The 23765-nt window shown below is 29.3% G+C and overlaps 1 protein-coding gene across 1 annotated transcript in view; it reads right to left on the reverse strand.

Annotated features, from left to right (window-relative positions):
- Positions 1 to 23765, reverse strand: part of LOC116774300 (brain tumor protein) — a 206925-nt gene that overhangs the window by 134087 nt on the left and 49073 nt on the right. The window contains exon 2 of the mRNA XM_061524850.1: positions 15829 to 15854. The gene's annotated coding sequence lies outside the window, so the exon portion shown is untranslated. The remainder of the gene's footprint in view (positions 1 to 15828; positions 15855 to 23765) is intronic.

Raw genomic sequence — 23765 nt, forward strand, 5'->3', positions numbered from 1 at the left:
TTATTTACAAAATAATCAACGACAAGCCACAGTGCGTTAACTTGACACCTACAGTATGACTGTATGTACTTTGGGTCAAGCTTGCAATGTATTCGATGATATAGAACTCTATGACTCACTTAGTGTTCAAATTATCATATTAGCACTAAAATACGCGGATGGAAATTTAGTTTTTAACACACTTCAATTGGTCACCCATCTCAGATTCAACCGCGCCAGCTCTTGCTTAACTTCGCACCAAAATTAATAAATTTTTATTATGCACTTAAATTTGATAGAGTTTAAGAAATTATTTTATATAGAATATATATATATATATATATAAACCAAGTTTTTTGAAACTAACATAATGAAAGTTTCATCTAGTATGTGCCCGTGATCGCGGATGCTGTAAAGGAACCAAAACATCGGGATTATTTAACTATTAAATAATAAAAAAAAACACATAGTATTCGTAAAACTCAGTTTCATTTAATATGTAAATTGTTAGATATAACTATAGTTAAAAAAACACTGTTACCATCGAAACATCTGGCACAAGTGAATATTAAACTGCGTACATCGGTATACTAATAACAAAATTGAATTCCCTTGAAGACGGCAAGGAAACTTCGTTACCACACACAGAATACACCATGCCGACACGTATTTATATCTCAAAGTATATTTTCCTATGAGACTGTTAAAGAATTTCACTTGTAATGAAATAAGAAAATTCAATTCCTTACACATTACTGTATAATGTTGGTATAAAATGTAATTTGTGTTTTTAAACCCAAGAATTGTAACTCTATTGGATCTATACAAGTAGTGTTGTGTGAAATAAATAAAATCTTCTTCAATATGAATAAAAGCGTTGGCATATATGTATAATGAGAACTAAAGGAATATTTTAATACAATATAAATTAATAATATTATTGTGAGTCGGATATTAAAGCCGTTTCAAATCAGCGCTCGATTGGAAAACAACTTGTTGCTCGAATAGTGCTCGTGATATAGCCAAAAACTATAAATAGATGTTACTCTTGTGTTACCGTTTTAGTTCGGAAACGATGATTTTGTTGTATATTATTTATATACATTTAATAATTTTTAAATTTATATATATTTTTTATTACTATTATAGTTTTTATATACGGTTTGTTGAGTATTTTTGGGTTTAGCAGTCTTAACTAGTTAGTTTCGGTACACACACACACACATGAATATATATACACATGTGTGTGTGTGTACGCGTCTGGTGTGCATGCGTGTGTGTGTATATATGTAAACAACTTATATAACGAAAGGTGAAGGACCTCAATTTATTTTTTTTGCAATGAATGAAACGTTATTTACAAGTAAATTTTAAAATATTTCTTTTAAAATAAAATAATATTTATTTCTTGAATCCGTAAATATGTGTTTTATATATATAAGGGTAATTAAAATAAGTTGCCATTGAATAAGAACATATATAAATATATGAATAAAGTAAATATTATCGTATATTTTTACTTGATGTTAGGGAGAAAAGCTCTATTTTAATGACTTTATACAGAAATAAATAAACAAAAAGGTCGTATAGGATTAGAATAATCATTATTATTAAAAAACATATTTTATTTATTTACATAAATTATACGAACCCTTCTTCTTCTTTTTTAGTTAGTGGCGTTTCCTAATAGATTTCGCAAATGTCATGTGCCGATAATATACTGAACTATGTAAAGAGGGATTTGCGAATGAACAAGGTCGCGACTAAAGACTAAGAACTTTGATACTGCTGAGATCGTTCACCGAGGTTCAACAAACGAAAAAAAAAGGCGCACACTATGTATACAAATGGTGAGTTGATTCAAAGACACACAGTCTACAGCTTGGTGTCATTTTTGTTAATAAATGAACGAATGAAGGCATGACAATAAGGATTTGAAGTCGATGGAGCGGGGATATCGGGAGGAAGGAGATCATAGAGAGAGGAAGAGTTGAGGGCAATTGAAAAAAATGTGATCTGGGCATCCTTTCTAAGTATAGTTTAACTTGATCTAAGTGAGGAAAAAGCTTTATTTTAATTATTTAAAAAAAACAAATAAACAAAAAGGTTGTATAACATTAGAATAATAAAAAAATATATATATATTTATATACATAAATTAAATATCAGTTCAATGTTCTTTAATTATGACGTGCGGACAAAGACACCGTCACTTGCATACAAAAGATGGTCGTGACGCAAATGTTCATTATATATGTATACTCAACCAAATATACATATATTATATATGAAAGAAATATATTATGCAGATATCTGTTTAGTATTTCAATTGTTCACGACCATAAAGTTAAGTCTTTGTCTCGTATACAACTAAATGGAATACATTAAAGAGGAGGATAAAAAGCGTTGTGTGTAATTTAGTTGAACACAGACACACATGCCTATAGATATTTCGACAGTTAGTTTTTACGAACAAATATATTTTAAACATATAACGTGTATAAAATTATATATAGAAAAGAGCAATTTTTTATAAAAGGATTTAAAAAAATGTCTTTCTATGTAACAATTGTAAATAAAAATTATATTTTATTCCATTGATTGATAATACAACTCCGATTGTTAGTTTTCTTTTTCTTCTGATATCTCAGCTGTATGCGTTGCACGAGTTTCCTTCGTCGCACCAAATACGAACTGTTTCTCGTTTCTCATTCATTAATTTGCGTTAATACCAAAGTGTGCGAAGCTTTACGGACGAATAACTTTTATCGCACTGTATTTGTTACGTTTAAAACTCGGTGTAAGCGTTCTGATGTACGGAGTTGAGTTATTACATAAATTTATTTAGAAAATAATTCTTTTTTTATATTTGTTAAGACAAAATTGTCTCAGAGCCTATACCAAACGTCTTAACTGAGAGGTTGTTACGAGGATTTTAAATTTGCATTAATCAGCTTGTATGTGATAAGGCTGATTAGTTTTTATTTAAAAACATTTTATCTTTTTTTTGTAATTCCATTAATATTCAAAATAAACGGAGCACATTCCGTGGAAATTGACAAGGCAGAGTAAATATTACAGATAGGAAAGAAAGGTTTTCCCATTCTCATATAAATGTTCTATTGTTGTTAGGGTAGCTACAATGTCCACTGTTTTGAGGACACTTGCTTTTATTTAAAAAAAAATATATAAAAGAAATTAGACTGTGTATTTGCTTTGGTGATAGAGTTTGGAGACAATAAATACTAAAATATAATTTCACACGTCAATTAGTATAAAAAAAATTATTATTTTACACATTAAGCTGCGGGAGGAAAGTTTGCATAAGAGCTTAGATAGAAGAGGAGTTGCTTTTTCTCTCTTCTTAATTCTATTCCTTTAAAAGTAAACGGCTTTGTTAAATTATTTTCTATATTGCTCAAGTTAGATAGTTAAGTAATGAGGCTCTTTTGTACATATAAGATAAATAAATAGAAGAATAGTGCACATCACGGTCGCTCTACAGACGGCCTCAATCTTTGATGTCTGGAGAAAAAGGTCGAACTGAAGGTGAGATAAAGTTATACAAGTGATGCGGATTGTAGATTCAGCTCCACTTTGTCGTTTACAGAAATTTGTTACTCAACGCCAAATTGGGGCTGGCTATTCAAATTTTACGCGGGCAGACCGACAAAGACTTCTTTCATATTATCTAGAGCATAATATTCACGTAAAGTATAAATATTTTATGGAATTATTTTTTAAAGCAATCAAATAAACTGTGAGTAAATAAATTGTAGTTGTTTGTAAAACTTAATTTCTCTGAATATACTCTGTAAACAGAAAGTACTTGATTAAGCTACAATTGCAATATTAACATTTAAATTGTTTTTATCTATTAAATATACAAGTAAAAAATAATTTAATGTACGAATACATTATTTTTATTTATATCCAACGTTATTCGGAGGTAGCTTTTGGATTATCATTTCGATTTCCCAACTTCGGTTGATTTTCTTGTTCATTCAGTCGTTCATCATGGACTTTAGCGCCTTTTGTTTTCACCAAGTTACAGCTTTCATGAGTATTGTGTTAAAATTCATTCATTCATTTAAATAACAAAAACTCACGATTTATTATCTCTAAATAGTTGTTGAATTACTACCACTATATTAGAGTGACGTCATTAGAAAAAAAATGTTTTAAAACAATATCAATATGAAATTTCGTTTAAGTCATTCGTTAGTTTTAGCGCGATAACAATAAACACACAAGTATTATCATTTTCAATATAAATGTCATAGAATGAAATAATCTAACCGCTTGGTATTAAAATTTCAAAAACTAATAGGAATTGTAATTGATTTTTTTTCGTTTGAAAGCTAACGAGTTGTTTCAGAGCCGCGTAGTTCATTGCACAGGACGTCTGAAAGTTAATTTAATTTTGAAAATAAGTAATTTGACTTGTAAACTATGATTGCTGTAGCGGTGAGGTTATAGCTGAAAGTAATTTAAAGGATTCTTGAACTTTTCTTATCAAAACAATTTTATCTCTTAATGTTTTCGGATAAACATCTTTTTAGTATATTGGAGGACCTCAGTCTTATATTTTATTTCAGATCGCCAGGACGTGGCGCTGCATCTGATTTTCTTTCCTTAGGATTTGTGAACTCTCTTCACTTTAATGATATCTAAGATTTTCGCGTGTATTAACTTGTTCAATCCCTTTCTCCTTGTCACTTCATTATCATATTCTTCAACGTAGCTATACTATTTTTACCGATTAATATCCATGGATAAATGAGCGGTAAAAAGAAAAAGATTCTAGTCACAATTTCCAAAATGAACTGTCTACTATTTGACTTCCAGTATAATAAAACCGGCCACGTGATAGTCAGACTCACATATGAAGATTTCTATTCCATCCTACTTTACTAAAACGACAAAATATACATTTTATATGTTTCACAATTGTTACTATGGCAACAGAAGTATAGGATCTATAGAAATTTTCATTGTATGACTATCAAAAAAGGCTGCAGCTTAGTTCATGAGCTAGAAGCTGATAGGCGGACGGACAGCAGTTTTACCCTTTGGTTACGATACCCTAAAACTGGTAAAAAATTTGTATGAAATTGATATACTTAAAATTAGTTCATCAAGGTCATTAAGTTATTACAGTCACGTTACTCGGAAATTGCTCACGTTTAGTTCGTTTGAGCTAGCTTTATGTTTTGTCTTATTTTATTTTGAAGATTCATCAAGGGTTTACACCAAACATTAAAGTTTTTAAGAAGAAATTGGCGATTTACTCGCAACCGCTCATATAGATTATTATGTTCAAAAAATGGCCATGATTATTTTTGTCTATCTTAAGAAATTTAGAATACGGTTAAATTCCAGAGATCTTCTCTTCATAAGAAAAATCTTGACTAATGATAATAATAAGTAGTATTTGATCCTCTAAATTCATTTTCTATATATTTTTTAAATTACAAAAAAAAAAAAAAAATCCGATCTTATAAACATCCTAAAGCATTAACATAAAGTTGAAGTAACTTTGTTTGCAATACCGAAAGCAGTTATTTTCTTGCTCTCCATTGATGTAGCTTCCCGCAGATCTTGAATGAAGTATTTGATCCCATGCCAACTATTCGTTCTACTACGAATTCTCAAAGACCTTAGTACGTTACTCTCTAGACGTCTTGTGACACACAGACATCTAATTCATGGAATATATATATGTACTAATGTTATAATGAAAACGTTAATGTATCAGATGCGATATTTTCATCGATTGAGATGTAATTTTTCGATTTATTCATTTATGTACTAAAAAACGTAATAACTGCAGTATTATAAAAGAAATGTGATGAAACTTATATCTTAATAGAGATCTTTGTCAGAAACATTTTGGAAGTAAGAGCAATTATTTAAGTAAGAGCAATTTGAGATTTGTTTGGATTGACTAGCAGACTCAAATCCTCCTGATTGATAGCCTTGATAGCTGACATAACTTTAGATTATGGGGCATGCATGTAGAGCTGCAAAATCGTCTGCATAGAAATGGTAGGTAGAAGAAATGATTTTGGAAATATTATCAATGAATATAGAAAAGAGTAAGGGAGACAGAACGCCGCTTTGCGGAACCTTGTCTGATGTGTCCATCCAATAAGAGGAACTCACACCGGATGTCCGTTGATGAATCCGTTAACATTGAAATCATTTAATAACAGCCGGAGATTTCGGTAGAGAGAAGAGAATTCCCAATAAAATGTCAAAGTCAATTGAGTTCAATGTATTACTGAAATCTAGAAAAACTAATACGGTTAGTTCCTTGTTATCTATTGCATACACGACATCATCTGTTACTTCCAGTAAATCGGAAGTGGTACTGCGGTGGATATTCTATAACTTAGAAAAATGAGGTCATGGTAAGAAAAAATGATGACACTTGGCCATAGAAGACAAAATTTTTAAGTTGAGACATAATTATAATTTTGAGAAGAGGAGATCTAGCATTTGGAGGAAAATTAATAGCAGACAAGAGAAGGATTGGAAGATTAAAAGACGAAATCGAGGATTTTAATTTTGACAGATGTAATAATTTTTGATAAGGCAAGTGTCTAGGTCTCTCATAAGTATTAGGTGATCATAAGAAGGAAAGAGGTTATCATTTAGTTATGGTATACATATTAAATCAAATTATTTTTTAACTTATTACCCAATATTAATGTCCGTGTGTTGCGAGTTAATTTCTTCTACAAACGTTTGTTGAACGCTGCTACTTATAACATTAAGTTCTTTAACAAAGTTGATAAATATGTTTATAAAGAACAAATCCTTTGTTTTGATTGTACTGATACGAACGCTGGAACATTAGAATTAGTGTAAAGTTTAGTATGAAAAAGGTTCGAGACTACTACAGCGATGTGATTTATAAGACAATGTCAAACTAAATTGTAAATGTTAATAATAATTATTATGTAGAATGGAATTAGTACCATTTTGTTCCACTCGGATCTTACTGATTTCATAATTTTTTCTAGAATAGTCTTCAAGGATTTGGGTTAATGTGAGGGAAGAGGCTATAAGCGAATGGGAATACATAACCAAGCATTACAAAACATCGATACAAGTATTCCAAGGCTCTAAAACAAAGAAATTCTGAGTCATACGATCTAATTACATATTGCATGTCGCTGAATATTTTATTTTAATTTTATATATTAAAACAGTTCTGTCGTTCTACCAACTAATGTGCATATGTAGATGTTTTTTGCACTTATGTACCTATATAATTAGATGTGTAATTTATATATATAGATAAAATTGCAGTCCGTTTGTAGTAATAACCGCTTTTTACTAACTGCACACAGACAATTATACGATACACATACCAAAGAATGTTTTTGTTTTTTGTGTCTTTTTGTTCCATCTTATCTCTGAAACCACTGCTCCAAAACTTATGGGAATAACATAGACAGATAGCTTATGAAATAAATTGTAGTAAGTAACTAAACCAACTTATATTTTATAATTTTTATGTACATGTTTGAAGTCACAAAACCGATATATTTACCTCCACATTATTTAATACTTTGTTTAAAATGTACATTTATATTTATTTAATATATCCTCTTACTCCCAGTACTGTATATTTCAACCGAGCAGGGTCATTACCATGCGGAATCAATGCCAAAAACTAGTTACACTAATTGACAGCCCTGTTTACGTTTGTACGGAGTTAGTTCACTTGGAATTTACAATATCGTTAAGGACCTAGTTAAATGTTAAATCTAAAGCCTTTGATGTACCAAAGAAAATATATAACTGATATCATTAAAACTGGAATTACGACATAGCGTGCATGCAAATGTTATTTTACATTTAAAATGTCTTTATAATTTTATTATATTACATAACTTCTATTAGTGATTTTACTGAATATGTTTATTCTAAGTGCAATTTTAGAGTATTGCGATTTCTTTCAAATAAGTTTTGTAAATCAGAATTTGTATATGATCCGAATATATTCTGTATATACGTATACGTAAAGGCTAAAGAATCATTAAATATTAATATAAATAATATATACGTATATTGTTTTAAGAACTTTTTAGATTATAGAAGTTTGTGGATTCAATTCATTTCTTCTGTGTGAGACAAACACAACTAACTGATTTAACTAGTGTGGCGAACTTAACTTTTATTTTGTTTAAATGATATTAGAAAGGAAGTTCCACATTTTAGTTATTTATATTTGTTGACCAATTGACACTGAAATGCCAATAATGTTTATAAGAAAAAATAACTTTTTAATAAGAATATTGGCCTTAACATGAAAAGAGGTTTTAAACAGTCTTTATAAACTAAACATTTAAATATTTTAATTGTGATTTAAAGTGTGAATTAGTTAATAAAAGTATTATTAAGTATTATCTCTCTCTCTTGTTATTATCAGAAGTATTTTATCTTATTAAAACATAGGATGAAGATCATATATAGGCCGGTTTAAGTGTTTAATGTATATGAAGGGTACAGCGCAAAACAAGACGTGTAGTCAAAACAAAAAGTTAACATTATAATTTTCCATAATTAAAAACTTTTTAATTATCACTTATAAAATTATAAACTGCTAATAGGAACTTTACATTATGAGACTTATTTTTAGGCATATAAGATATATATTTCTTTTTTCAATCATTAAAAAAAAATTACTAATACGCTCTTGGAATGTACAAAAACTGGTAATGTCTCATACAAGGAATGTACAACTTAATATTTTTTGTAGTAATAGTAATTATACACGAGGGATACCTTCAAAGTAAGATGGAACCTTCTCAAAGAAAAAACTTCTTAAATCCTTAAAGTCCTTGTACTTTCCTGCACTTATAGGTAACAAAAATGATAGGAAAATTCTGGAAATTAAAATTCATTTGATATATCTCATCTAGTCTCCTTTTTTTTACCGCTATGTGTGATTTTTTCTATATACCATTATTATTACTTCTGTCCAAAATAAAGCTAGGGTCTTTCATTTCACTCATTATTTCTCTTAAATGAAACTAGTGTTATTCGGATTTACTACGCGGATTTTATTATTTAAAAACTACATAATCCCGACGTTTCGGTTACTTTGCAGCAACCGTGATCACGGGCAGACGAGGTGTAGTAAATCCGAATAATACTAGTTTCATTTAAATGAATACTCGCGAAAATCTTAGATCTCATCATTATTTCTCTTTGGGACTGCAGAGGAAATGAGCATTTTTTCAGATATTGAATTTGAAGAATTTCTGAAATTTTCTGATTAGTTGGCCTACTCCTGACTCAATCACCTCGAAGGTTTTGGCTCTTTGGCAACTAACTTTCAGCCACCACCACTGATATGGAAGTTGTTTCTTACGTTCAATTACACTATGGACCTTCCTTATTCAGTTCCTGTATACAGTTTTGAGATTTATATAATATATGTGACTATATTTGGTTTTCAGCTTTTTGTTTAATGGTAAATAAAAATACAGGAGAAAATGGAAATATTTCTATCACAAATTTACTTTTTCAATTTTAGTGATATTCCTTCTTTGCCTCTGTACTCTTTATACGATAACAGTGTGATTATATTTGCTTGTCCTTTCTTCAGTCATAAAAAGAAAAAGTGAGATACCTTCTCTCATTATTATCATATTAGTATACCGAAATTTTTACATAAAAAAAAAACGTTTTAAATGTTATGATATAAAAATTGGTACCCTGAAATTAAAAGAAAAAAAATTATATATATTTCTGAAACAAAATTTGATATTACGAGGCACGTTCGTGCAAGTCTCTAGTCATCTCACTCGATCACATCTCACCTAACAGTCTGTCGACACTAACTACGTTATATTTTGGGCTCCTCACTTACAGCCCAAGTGATGAGATAGGCACGTAAATAATAATCAATATATACCATCACAAAAAAAAAAACACGATTCAGTTTATTCAAACGAAAGAATTGTATGAACATCATGTTTATCATGAGTCCTTTAATAAATAATTTCTTACGTGGATACAAGCCGTTCTTGTATAAACGCCATTTCTTATAACATAGACGCCTGCGAATATTTTTACACACGAAAAGTAAATATCTTGTAATTTAGCGATAAGCACCGCGTGTCGTTCAAAGATACCGAAGGGGGAGAAATGCTTTTTATAACTTGCGTTACTTATTTTTGAGAGTATTTTCAAGGGAACTGCTCACATTAGATTTTCATTTATGACAATATATTATATGAGAATCATTATACTGTCAAATAATGTTGTTACGAAGAGAAAAATTCTAACGAAAAGAAAGTTGAATCGAGTCGTTTCAATAGCGTGGCAGCTTTACGAATTCTGCGTATCTTAATCATGTTTTGTTTGCAACTATTTAGTTAATTATTTCTGCAATGAAATTGCAATTGAATATAATTTTCACACGGAAATGATAATTTGTTTGATGTTCAAAATAAATTAGTATGTTATTAGTCTTTATAAGGGTTCCGTATAGACAAAGTCATTACCGTTTTCCAGCAAGGTCAGTGATAAGGACTATTTAACGTTTTTAAACTATGAACATTTCCGCGTTACACTGAAAAATATTAAAACAAAACTATATTTTTTTTATTTTAATATAGTTAAGAGTTATATTTCTATTACATAACCCGTGGACGTATCTTCATGATATTGAATCTGAAGGCGAGATGAAAGCGTTTATTTTAACCTTATATACAGAATACATACATACGCAAGTTGAGTTGAAAACTATACATTAATTTTTACGTATAGTACTTGTCAAAAAATAAGTTTTATTAATATAAAAGACAGCATACATATATATAGTTATTATTTGTGGTAATTTTATAAATGATTCATACAGTTTTATTAAGGAATGTGATTGTATGAAGAATTTTATTCTTTTTGATTGACTGACTCACTTCGTCTTCCTCTATTAGACACGTTTTTATTTCACTCTATTAGACATGAGTTTATTTTTCTCAACCTATATAAACTTATCTTTATTATAACTTTGATGAGCGTCTCGTCATTTTTAACCCTTGTACTAAAAGCTTATTTTAATTGAACCAATTTAAACTGTAATATCTCTCAACCATCATTCTGTCTGACCGATAAGATCTCGTTGATCGTTTCTATTACAAATGTGAACGATTTGAGCCATTTCAGTTAATCTTCCCCATGTCGCAATATCGGTTAGCCTCGGCTACATCGTAATGATTTAATGCTAAAACTTTCAAAGTGCTAGTCACAAACAATAAATTCAATTGAATATATAAACTTCAAAAGGGAATTATATGTGGTTAATATTAGTATTAATATAATATTATTAATAAAAAAATATATTTAAAATAAGAAATAAAAGAGACATGTCTTTATTTATATCGGAGATCCAAGAAAAGAAACAGAACATTCACGGTCAGGAGATCATTGATCTTTGAGATTTCTGAATTATATCTTAGCGGTCATGTTTATATCATCCATGGGGTCATTCTGACCGATGTCAGATATACGAAGTTTCTAGAATATATTAAGACTTATACCATGTCAAAAGAATGACATTTTAACATCAAAATGATAGGACCTTCTCCGTTGAAACGTACTTTAATTTGTTCGACACTATATCTTTCTATTATTGTCTATTTAGGTATTAAATATTGTAAATATTGATGACATAAAGAATAATTATAACAAAAATCATACTTTTTGAATTGAAGTAATCGTTAGAATAAAATGTTGAGAAATATATTAATTTCACAACCGAAAATTCCCTATCTTTCATTAATTGTATTTAATTTTTTGTATTTTTTCCCAAAATATTGGAAATACTCATCATCTCTAAATTTCGACTAAATCTAACAGCTTACTGAACGCTGAATGGTTGCTTTGAAATCTATTTTGGAACCCACAGTCGGTGCCAATAAATGAGAAGTGTAAACAAAGGAGATCTAAAAATATAAAATGATTCGAATTCTTATTGCCATATTTAAGATCTGTGCACACATTCTGTCAGATGTCACATGAGTTTGACAGTTGCATTTACTACTGCTAGCACTTACGAGTGGAAAGACAATAATTATGAAGTAATCATTTTAATAGCAAAATTTCGGTGCATATATATATCAATATTAACTGATAAATTATAAAAAAATATTGTCAAAATGGATTGCTGATGTCATCGGCGGTCTATTTAATTAAGATCTAACATCCGCAGCTAAATAAAAAAGAAAACATCATGACCCTACCACAATAAAAACTGCTTGAAACCATCCGGACTAAAATTATAATGCCAACGCACTTGCCAATAACGAAAGGTCAAAGAATAATGTGACTTAATGCTCACATATTGAGAACATATTCTACTGAGCGAATCTAATGCAGATATTTCCTTTTAAAATTAACACATTTCGGTATACAAAAGCAAACCGACTAAGAGGAGTAGTATCATATATATAATGCCACACAAATTTAAACTTTAACCCATAAATGCAAGACCCAAATACCAATAATGATTCTAAATGCATGTCGAGGATTCAGCGGAGTCTGGATAATGCCCTTTGTTGATCATCGAAATCTTTCGAATTTGAACCTAATTGTGACACTTTTATCGTCTATATTAGCGCGCTCCATCACTCTGGATCAATTCCAAAGAATCCTATACCACATAATAAATATCATTGAAAATTTAACCTTATGAATGAGATGATAAATTTTATTTTGTTCTGAACGAGAGCTGTAATGTCAGGATAGTGTCATGACATTGCAGTCCGGTCGATGCGAATGACTCTACGTTGTCAACAACCAGACAAGGGCAGTACTTGGGCATGCGAGACACCTCTCTGACTTGAGCATACATTGAATGTATTAATAATATTGGAATTCAGATTAAAATAGAAAAAATAACAATCTCTTGGAGTAAATTAATAAAGATTTATACATAAAGAAATACTTTTTCCGTTTATCTTTGAAATTTGTAATATTAATGTATCTTTTAATGAATAAATTCAGTATAAATTTCTTGATTCTTGACATTGCTCATGTTACTATTGTCGAATCCAGCTAAATTTAAGTCATAACACTTCAATAATTGGGTCTCAGGGGTAATTTTGTGCATTGAGAAACATAAACTCCTTAAATTACTAAGCTTGCTTAAGAACACATACATATATATAGCTTGGATGGCTAGCATGACTAACACGACGCGGTTCTAGGAGATCTAGATTAGTATTCCAAAGCCTAGCTTCCTCTGATGGGTCATTCAAGATCCATTTGTTAACAAATAGGCGCCAAGACTTAAGGAATTCTAGCCGCGTGTCTATTTATAAATAACTTAGTCAACCCTTGCCACACAGTATACATACATACACATATATATATACGTGTTAGGCATATTTTCACATCACCAACGTCCTTTCTGTATACGTCAACTTCTCGTATTATATAAAAATGAAATAAAAAAATATCATCAGAAACCTGCTTTCTATGTCACAAGCCTTTTTCATATGAAAATAATTTTAATGACAATATAATCATTAAATATCTGAGGCGTATGCAAATGCTTGCATACTTGTTACTGTTTATTAATTATAACGCTCTATTGAACATTTGAGTTCTAAAATGTTGACTTGTTATTGAAAGACTGGCAACACTGAGCGGCGTCTAAGTTTAGAAAACATTAATACGACTGCATCAACAAACAAACAAACAAGAACGGTGAATTATATTATTATTTAACTAATATTAGAAGCTAATCTTCACATAAACAAGATTTTAACTTGGTTTAGAAATAATTAAAACGTCACCAACCACCATCTTGGCCGCCATATTGGCTCTCTTCCGGAAGCTTTCTCAAATTCACGCTGGGCCATGTGGGGTGCGCTTTATTAAATTTCCGCTCCCGGCTTTATCTTGATTAGGTTGAAAATATTTTTTTTTTTTGAAATTCATTCAATTACATACCATTTTTCTTGCTGACTGTAAAGACAATATTTAAATCATAAATCACGTCTTCGTATTGCTATCTGTACAGCAAACAGTATAAAGAAGAAAAGCTCGTGAGACTAAATACAGATTTTTCGATGATAATATACATATATTAACTGTTAGTACAATTAAAACACAAAAAAAAAATCCAACGACATAGTCCTAAATAGTTTTGCATTAGACTAAAAAAAGCAAACGTTTACAGCTACCAAATACAATCATTACCTTATTTTAAATACAACGTAAACATTTCGAGTCTAAAACGTCCATTACATTTCCATACTCAAACATAACAATAAATTTCGGATTTTGGCGAGAGTACCACAAACATTAATTTAAGATAAAAGGAAAAGAGAATTAAAACGTGAAACGCATATGGCTTCCGTACTTTCAAACCGAAGACTTGTAACCGAATAACGTATACAAATAAAAATGTGTTATAATTTATACAAGGATGCTTTCTGTGTACACTTTAACCGACTTTACGGAAGTAATTTTTGTGTTCAGCCGTTACCAACATTTGTTCTTGATTGTTTTTTGAATGTTTTCAAGATATATTAAGACATTTTCCTCGATAGTTTTGGTATTAAATCAATTATTTATTTGCTTAAAAACAGTATTCGTACACTTTACAGTTTATGTCCAAATTAACAACTTTACGTTCATTCAAGTTATTTATAAAAAGTTTTGCTTTGCACATGATTTTATTAATGAAGAGTAAGTAATTTTTAATTGTAAAACATACAGAATTACGGTACAACTACTCGTTATATTCATGGTAATCGTGTTAAGTAAAAAACAAAGGAAACTACATGACATTATTATGTAATAATATCGTCTTCAGCAAAACATTTGCATATAAACGATAACTTTATATTCTCGATATAATTGTTATAAAATTTTTGCATCTTTATATTTATAAAACGACGTATGATCATAATCACGAGAGGTGAATGTAAAATTCGATAGAAAACTATTACAATATATATATTTAGTTAACAAATAATTAATAAAATGTAACGTTAACTCAATTAATGTCAACTATTTAGTTAATATTTAACATAATTAATGCCAAGGACGTCTCAACCTTTGATTCGTCGGGGTAGTACAAAGACATTTGTACAAATAGCCGCAGTTACGTTAACGAATTGTCGTATTGATTCAAATTACAATGTTTGTTATCTAACAACACTAATGAATTGTTGGTTTTACAATTAGGGAATAGAATGACGAGCTAGTCTTACAACTAATGAGATATATTGGAGATAAGATTGTAAGGCACTATATTTAACTGCGTGGTAATTAAATAAAATAGTACGGAGTAAGAAAGTAGAGTGCCATGAAATAATACAAATAATTCGATGTAAAGAACCTAAGAATTATCTTCATTATTTTCTAAGAGCTTATATGTCTGTTAGGATTAGAGATTTTCAAGGTTCTAATTCTTTAGCGTCTGTAACTTGCACTTGACGTAGCACAAGTGGAACACATACCAATAGAGCCTTCGAGTGCCATTACCTTTGTGCCGAAATGCGAGTCCTCTATAACCGTACCTACTCTACCTTAATAGGAAATGGTATGTTACCTTTTATTGGAATAAATAACGTTCAGAATTATTCCTCTCTTGCTTTTTCATACAACCAACTGGTTACTTAAGAGAAAAATCGTTTCAATTCTACTTGTTATAAATAGAATAATATAGTAATTATTCATATATATATCTTTGAGCTATGTATAAAGTTTAAGGCACCAAAGTAAAGATTAAGTCACACCAGTAATCTGCTAAGTTATATTTAAGCCAAAAAAAATATCCTAGTTTGTTTGCAGGTTAGTTTCCCAGCAATTTACCTTTTAGTCGAAGACACAGCGTACACCTGGAACAAGAAACGAATATAAATATATTAAACCATCCAACCACTAACAAACTGCACTTCAAAGCTATGAAGCGTGCTCCTATAAATTTTCCCTTTCATTTCCCTTTGAAAATTCGTTAATTCTAAGAGTTTTGTACCAAATCTTGTTATAAGATAGGTCCAATTACCGGCGCTAACGATCTCCTTAGAACGAAATACCAATAGTAGGCTTGTAGGCTTGTAAACAAAGACTACAAAGTGACGATTGAACCAATGAAACCTAATGCGAATGGAACCGCTGATGAGAAGGCTGTTTATACATTATTAAAAATGTTAATTGTATAATTATTTATGTATGAAAAATTTATTCTTGTATTATATAGTGAATAATTGCCTAAGTATAGATTTTTATACAGAAATCTGTATTAATTATATACTTTCTAAATAAATATAATATGTACATTTAAATTTACACTGTCCAAACAGTTTTCTATTCGACCTTGTTACAAACGTCCAGTATGTAATCGGCCTTACTCACTTAAGTGATATAATTGTCATACGTAATTTATTTCGTTTAAGCAACGCAATAACGCGTTGGCTTTGAATAAAGCCTATTTTGTTATCAATTAGCGTTACATTATTTATATTGAAATATTAGATAAAAAAAAACAATGAAAAATCTTTAAAAATAAGAAATTAGTGACAGGATAATAAATAAGTCCTTACTTTCACCCAACCATATAAATGTCACAAAATCTTTGAGGTAATAAACGAGATTTTGGAATGGTTTACAAAATATAATAAACCTTTCTTATTACATATTTTATAAAATTGCGTTCACTAATAACAAATATATATATATATATATATATATATATACACAATTTCTAGATATCTATTTGCTTGCTTAATCGTAAAGCTTTGTATATAATAAACTTTTTATTTATTTTTTTTGTTAATTCCAGATTATAAATCGGCGCTTGCGAAACCGATGGAAATAACCACTTGAGAATAAATTGATTTCTGAACGAGTAAAGGTTTTGTTAAATTCATCAAGTAATAAGTTAATTGAGTAAACTTTGTGGCAATATCTATGGAACCATTTTTAATTAAAGATCAGAAAATTGAAAGGAGAAATTTTACTCGGATATGCCCTGACCTGACCTTTTCTGAAAATTCGTTAACTTTTAAAATGGATTTCAATAAATGTTACACAACTTTAATTACATAATGAACCAATAAAATAAATTGATATTATTAAATAAGACGTCCGTTTATATGGAAAATGGAAAATAAATGATCTTAACTCAAATGGAGATATAAATTTCATCAATTTATTTATGAGACCCAAAAGACCTAATCAATAATATCCTTATATTTCTAAGACCAGCTTTTTTGGGTCACAAAAATCAAATATCTAATTGAGATGTTTTATTATTTGGTAGACAAATAATTATATATTTCAAAACATATTACATGTTGGGACCTTTTTACGATTGGCTTTTGGCTTTCATCTACACACACACACACACACACACACATATATATATATATATATATATATACACACATTATTTAATTTATATATTTCATTAAACTTAATAAATGGACTCAAATAATTTATCAATTGTATGGCACGTTAACATATATGTATGTCTGTCTGTGTACATATCTGAAGTATTTTCCAGACTATGATAAGATGTTAAGCCCCTCATTATCTTGACTGGTACAACTGGATTCGTCTCCAAGTGACCGCACCATCTTTTACAGTTCAATTAGGTCTTTGATGTTTTCCTGCCAAGTACAGATCTTTTGAGTTTGGTCAAGCTTTGAGTTTGATAGCCATTTTATAAGAACACATAGAAATCTACGATAATCGTGAAAGTGACTATGTATTTTTTTTTTAAATATAATGCTTGTTCAAGTCATAGAAACTCAGACAATAACATGCAGATGCACTTTTACATTATTGGTATTAGGTAACTTGAAATATTAAACCTTCTTTCTCACATTTTCAACAATTTTTTTCTTATTATCGTATACAGGTTCACAGACGATACCACAATCTAATTGGCAGTCTCCATACTCTAAATTATTTGTTTTTTAATAAATAAAAAAACTATTTTCAGATTTCCGAACGGTTAAGTGTCAATTAATTTTACGAATTTCTTCAGTAATGTCTACACAATGGAATAAAAAAAAAAGGTAAAATCTTCGGTTCATTACATGTGAAATAATGAAATAGCAGTCCCCTGATATTTGAAGTAATTGAAGAAAATCTTTTTAAATGGAAATTTTTGGTGAATTTGAAATAAAACATTCTCTGAGGGAAATTTGATTAGAATTGAATTTTATTAGCCAATTAAAATTCATCATTTTCCCTCCAAAGACCTTACCTTTTTTTCACTTCGTTATGAAGCTGCGTTTCATTAATGCCGCCTCTGGCCATTCTTTTTTCAAATTTCGTATGATGAATGTATTAATTTAATTTGGGTAAAGACTTTATTATGACTCTATTTTTGCTTTAAAAATTTATTTATTTTTAAACATTTCCCGTGCTTGACCATTTTTATGTTTTAATAAGGCATAAAAGTTCTTGTGTAAAAATATACAGAACAACCTCTAAAAGAGCTAGAACGAGTCAAAACTTGGGTACTTAAAAAATGGAAAATAATGTCTTAACAATGTTAACTAACATAAAATATAAGTATTAAATTATTACGGAGATAATTAATAAACTAATAAAGAAAGAAAATATTAAACACTGAACAAAATTTACTTCGAATCGAAATGGGTTAATTTAAAGTTGAGGGAATATTACAATAATTATTAATTCATCTCTCAGGTAATGACGCCCGGAACGCTTGTTGGCTTTTAATTTATTTCATCCGAAATTCGTTCTAATTTCCTATTTAGAAATATCGCCCCTTGCCGATGAGAGGCAAAGTGTTTAAAATAACACACCGATTTAAAACATTCAAATATTTTATAAACTCTTTCTTAATATTGCTTATAGCTAAAAGCAGTCGTGGTTTTGTTTTGAAATAAAACTAAAGCGCTTTAATTTTAGTATGCAGCGGAAAAATTCGCAAAGTTGCTGCATCGCTCGGATTTGCATGTAAAATTGCCACCTATGCAGATTGTAGCATATGTGTAGAAAATTGCTAAATGCCGTGATCGACCCCAATTATTGGCCTCTTTCAAACCTATGGACCGGAAATTATATATATATGTATATATATTTTAACTCAGCTCTTTAAAATATTTCTCTATTGAATATTTTAAATTGTCTTTCCCAACGTTATGCTAGTTTTATTTAATACATGTATAATATGTTTTACCTCGTCATTAAATAGAAATGTCTTTAAAAACATCCACAGAGTTCTTATATCAATACAATCCAACCACAGGACACAAACAACTGGCCGTTCACAAATCACAGGAATGTCAAAAAAGGAAACAAAAAATAAAAAACGAATTTCAAACTGTCGGCTGTCATTTAGCGCGGTACAGCGTACGCGTCAGGTTGAACGTTCGTACTGAAGGCGAACAATAACCGACAGATTACAGCTAGTGACGAGAATGACGTTTGTCGATATCGATAACGCTTTATGTAATTAAATCAGACTGCTTACAAATAAAGAAACTTTAATATATATAATGTCATATTGCTTATACGCTCTCATAAATATATTCAAAGTGTTCGCAAACAAATATCTGATAAGCATATGGTAATTTACAATATGTTAAGCAGATAGGCTTTCTAAATTGATTATTATTTACATGTTTTTCATAATACATATATTAACATTTAAATTATCTCAGCCTTATCGTCAGCGCTATTATATAAAAATAAAATCTTATTTATACAACATGGAGATAATGGGTTCAACAACCTATACAATAAGTTAGCGAAATTGTAAACAATGAGGTACAAAGTAATATTAATATGTCTATTATTATAAAAGTGTATATAAGAAAAAACTTAAATAAAATATAGAAATTACTATTAGGTTGCATAAATTTATTCGTCGCTTTAAGGTCATGCCGAGATGCAAAAAGACCGTTTGGTCGCTGGAGCAAGCATTTTTGGTATTCCTGAAGGTCATTAACCTTTCCGAGTTTTGAATTTTACTTTCGAAGATGTCAAATACAATTATAAATAAAATGAGTTTATGAAAAAAATATTTGTATTAAATAAATGTTAAATCGAGGCGCTTTGAAATAGTCTAAAAGGAAAATTGTTTTGGTGAAAAAATCCAAATAAATTAAACGATATAAGGGCAACAGTCTATTTTGATTAATATATACATATCAAAAAATATAAATTAACATTTATATTTGAAAAAAAAAATCAAAGATGATTAAACATATAGATAAAAATGGATCTCAATATATGTATTATTAAATTTGAGTCCAAATAATCAAAAAATGAGTTACAGCACTTTGTTTAGGCAATCATATATAGCGTATGTTTAATAGTTAATATTTAGTAGAAAAAATATATGACAAAAAATATTACATTCGTATTTTTTCTTTATTAACAAAAAAAGGAAGAAGGTTATGAAAGCTGTATGAGGGATACCCGTTTGTGATTTTAATATTAAAAATAAAATTTAAATGCTATGTATAGCTGTCGTAAAACTAATTAAACATGCCAACATCCTGACAACTTTGTTTCCGTTGAACAGTCGATTTACTGAACAAAGTACTAAGAACAAACACTTTGTTTAATTCCCATTCACAGTCAGGTAGTGTCAAGCGCAAACAAAGTTATTATCACCTCACAGCACTGCACTTTCTCATTTACATTTTAAAACTCATTCAATATTAACTAAATTGATATAGAATTTAAATTATTAATATTAAATATATATAAAAAATTATAAGAGTATAAAACATATTAAAATTGTTATTTTCATTATCATACCATACAACATGTATAGGTGTAGAGGATAAGGCTTTAACATGCCTTCATATAAAGTAAGTAAAGTAAGTATAAATTATATTCTAATAAAGTAAATACATTCTCGAATAATTATAGAATAAAAGTGATTATAATGTATTATTCCTTATTATATTATATTATTACTTATATAATTTTGTTAAACTATGAAAATATTTTAAAAGTTCATGTGATATATTTAAATCTTATTCGAGTCATTCCAATTACCTTATATGGTTATATTAAATTGATAGTGACTGTTATCGTTTCTTTGTTGGAAATTAATTTATTATGTGTGTGTGTGAGCGTGCGCGGGCGCATATGACTAAAACAAACGAGCTAAATCAAATTCACAAAGAAATATATATCATCATCATCATCATCATCAGCCTATCTGAGCCCACTGCTGAGCAAAGGCCTCTTCTCACATGGAGAAGGTTTGAGCATAATAAATATGTATTGCATAATTAAGTTATACTATAATTATATAATTAATAAGTATGTAAAATTTTTTATACGTAATTGAAAGTTATGCATACGAAATAACATCTTTAGGACAATTGTGTATAAGATAAGATAGAAAAGGATTATTTAATTATTATCAGTAGTACTTTATATTATCTTTCATTTTCAATAGCATATTCCTCTTACCAATGGGGAGTGTCATATAAATATATTTAATGGTGTCAAAAAGATACATGGCAAAATCCCTGTTAAGTGAAAGAGGGGTAAAACACACACACATACACACGCCTATACACACAGATTGATATTTTGCTATTTGAAGTTCCATGGTGTGAGCTATTAAAGATTATCTCTAACTATTTTAATATATAAATAATATAACTTGATAAAAAAAAAATGTTTATTTTATAGTATTCGTGAAGGTCATGGGTCAAGGTGAAATCAGCATAAAGCAAGATTCATTTAATTTCAGTACTCTAAAGTATATTTAATATGTTTAATAATAAAAATAAACATATTTTAATTTAAACCAAAGCTTCTTGCCTTTTCATACGTTCATTGTATAAATTTCTATTTATTGTAAACAGAATTGTTTCATATCTCTTTTGTTAAATGGAAATTAATAGTAACAAATAGTTATTTAATGAACCGTCTGCTTCGATTACAGTTAGAATAAAATTTTCGATGACTGAAAATAAACGAGATTTACTCATCTCATATATAATAGTCTGACTTATAGCGAGTAAATAAAGAAAAAATATTTTGACATACAATCCGTTACCTTAATTTAAATCATGCAGTGATTACGAATTATGAGTATAGTAATATATATATATATATATATTAATAAAGCATATAAGAAACAATAAATAATATATATGAATATTATATGGCGTAAGAATGATCATTCCGTTTTCTATATTAAATATTGCAAGTACGTTGTAACATTAACGTCATCATACGGTGTTGCAAAACAAATTTTTCCCACTTAGCTCCCAGTCTTGCAATTATAAACGCTATTACAATGACTTAAAATTTAATATTACATGATCGATTTTTGCTAATTGATGTTAAATATTTTCACATCGCTATATTAATAAGATGGGAGTTATAATTTTATAATATCATAGTGTTTTGCGAATTTTGTAATGGCAAACACACACGTAGCGATTAATTGCACAAGTCTAGACTTGCGCAAGTTTGCAGCTACGTGTGAGACTGCCATAATATTTAGATCGATTATAAAATGCTATCTTAATTCTGGTTATTATTTAATAAATAAATTGATGATAATTATTTTGCTTTTATATTCTGTGATGTGAGCTATTTTAATACACATACATCTTTGTAAGAAATTTCCTATTATTGTAAGTTTGGAAAATCGTGAAGCTAAAATGTACTTAAATTATTAAATTTGATGACCAGTCTGACACTATAATTATTCTTGCATATAACCAATAAACAATAATAATATAAAGCAAAGGACTTCTTTGATTCCATAGAAGATTTATTTATTCATCATCAGTCTATTGGTGCCCACTTCTGAGCAAAGGCCTCTTCTCACATGGAGAAAGTAAAAGAACATTAATCACCACGCTTGCTCAAGACGGATTGTCGATTACAAACTTATAAATTAAAATTATAAGATCAGATTTCCTCACGATGTTTTTCTTCACCATCCGTCAGTGGTGTCTAAATACTTTTAGAAAGTACATATAACTTTGAAAAAATCACATTGGTACTTGCCAGGTTTCAACCCCGCGTCCTCATGCATGAGAGGCGGGCCTTTAACCTCTAGGCCAGCGCGACTATTAATATTTAATTATTATTAATTGATATCTATCTAACTCTATTTTTCCTTGTAATGTAGAACCTTAGTAATAAAAAATATTATTGAATTAGCTAGATGTTATAACATAATATCAAAATCATCAGTTAAATGAAAACAGTTACCTTAAACTAAACTTAATAAAGATATAAGTAGCCGGAATTTTCATAAGAAAATCCTGACTTGATCCACATGGCGACTAACCGGAAGTGGAAATATATTTGATGGATGAGACGTGCACTATATATTTAAGGGACCCTATCTAACGCGCGTTAAACGCTCACCTCCACTGTCCAAGCTCCTCTCTCTACCTAACCAAATTTGAAAAGAACCTACTAGGGCTGCCTTCGAAGTACGTTCCAAGAATGAATTGATATTAGTTCTGGACATTATAACATATGTGTCATTTCGTCTACAACTAATTATAAGAATTCTGTTAATGATAAAGGCTTCTTTTCTGTTGTTTTCAATTTAATATTTTTGTCATTTTTTTCCTATGCTATTTCCACAGTGGGTTAATTCCAAAACAAAAAAATTACAGTTATTTTATTTTAGTGTCTTAATATGTATTATGACTTTTGAATTATTTATTTATATCTAGGTAAATTAACAAAACGATATCATTTATATCCAGCAGTAGTTGTGATAGGTCTGTAAAAATATAACAATAAATGTAAGAGTTATCGAACAGCTG

The sequence above is a fragment of the Danaus plexippus genome, chromosome 26 (genome assembly GCF_018135715.1).
Source record: "Danaus plexippus chromosome 26, MEX_DaPlex, whole genome shotgun sequence".
Taxonomy (NCBI): domain Eukaryota; kingdom Metazoa; phylum Arthropoda; class Insecta; order Lepidoptera; family Nymphalidae; genus Danaus; species Danaus plexippus.